This window comes from Aplysia californica, unplaced genomic scaffold (genome assembly GCF_000002075.1).
Source record: "Aplysia californica isolate F4 #8 unplaced genomic scaffold, AplCal3.0 scaffold00015, whole genome shotgun sequence".
In the NCBI taxonomy this organism is placed as follows: Eukaryota; Metazoa; Mollusca; class Gastropoda; order Aplysiida; family Aplysiidae; genus Aplysia; species Aplysia californica.
Window position 1 is genome coordinate 789843 of NW_004797285.1, and position 1770 is coordinate 791612.

Sequence of the window (1770 nt, forward strand, 5' to 3'; positions counted from 1 at the left end):
TGTGTATGTGTTTGTGTTTGTGGTTTTTTTCGATGGGTGCTGGTGGTAAGGATAGAGGGGTCAAGATAAAGAAATATCCATTAAAATACTGTTCGTCCTAGTTTTGCACACAGCACTGACTAAGTAACTCCAAGGGACTGTCCCAACATGTTTCAACACGGCACAATCGTGTTTCTCGCCTCGCCAACAATCCAGATAAGACGTGATGAGAGTGTTTGTGGTTGAATTAGCAAGACTTAACGCTAAGGCTGTTTATTGTTGACCTTTGTTTCCAAAAACTCGCGTTTGGCCTAATTTGAAAAATTCTCTTAACAAAGAAACATACCTCGAGAGTGCATGAGTGTATTTTTCTTTGTATGATACTTTGTAAACTGTTATGAGCATCTATTCCTTTGATGTTCCTCTTGGCTGTATTATGTTCTGAGTAATGACCCTACAATATAATATTACATAATTAATGTTAATATTCTTCTTTTTTTTTTGTTAGAGCAAGCACTGGCTGTCCGTTCAATAACTTACTTTTTGTCCAAATAGCCATAAAGTTCGAACTCTAAATAAGGTAGGCCTACCAGCATAATAAGCTTCTCTTGAAGTTGTAGAATCTTTCAAATAGCTATACTATGTTAGAAAGCATACATTTTCGGATAGCACTGTTTAGCGACTCTTTTGTTGGAAGTTGGTACTGTAAGTTATATAAAAACAAACAGAGATCAAATGTGTGCTGAAAGTGAAAGCATAGTTCAGATCCACGCCGTAAAAGTGTTTTAATTATGTGTGCCATGACCAAGGCAAAAGAATAATGAAAGTATTTTACAGTGCTCGCAACTGCATAAGGCCATATGAGCGTGTGGAATTACACAAAACATTTTCAGTTGTTAGGGAAACTTTGAATTTTGCTCGGGTGGCGGCTGAAGCCTACTCTTATCGATTTTAGACTACCAAGGGATCTCTAACGGGCGCAACTTGCACACGGGACCTCCGAGATTTTTCTCCCTTGTCCGAGAAGGCTAGGTGTACATCTTACCTATGATAAGATCATGGGTGTGGCTGAAAAACAGAAATAGGAAGGAGCCGAGGAGAAGCTGTAGAAAGGCTGCAGAAAGAGTCAGGGACCCGGATGGGGATGAAAAGGAAGTGAGGGGGTGGGGGCAGAAAGTGGAGACGAAAGCAGACGAAAGAGCATCGTCAGAGAGCAGGAAGGGATGTAAAAGGAGAAAATTTTAGAGAAGAAAATTTTCCTTTGCTATCCGGATTCAAACCTGGGACTTATCGAATGAGAGGCGAACACCTTAACCTCTAGGCCACGAGAGCCCCCGATGGAGACTTTAAGTAAATAAGTCCCTTAAGGTTTTTGAAAGCTGATTGTCACAATGTTAGTTGATTTCAGGAGTTCAAATTGATCATGGCACTAACGCCAGTCACTTGATAATAATCTGCCTAGTTTCTATTACGCACCTAAAACATACAAACTTGAAGAAAAGGACATAGAGGTAAGAATGTATCAAACAGCAGGCTTGGGGTTATTATGAAAATGCTATGGCTTCTTATCTAAATTCACATAATTCAGACACAATCATAACATCGTAAGCTGGTGCTATGTTAGCTCAGTTGGTATCGTCCAGGACTTCTTACCGCAGGGCCCTGGTTCGAATCCCAGACTGGGCGCGCTTCAACTCACTTTATTGGTAATGTGTTGAGAAAGGCTCTAAAATCATGATAAAGATAATAAACAATAATGCTAATAATGCTAATAATAAAAGTAATAATAAT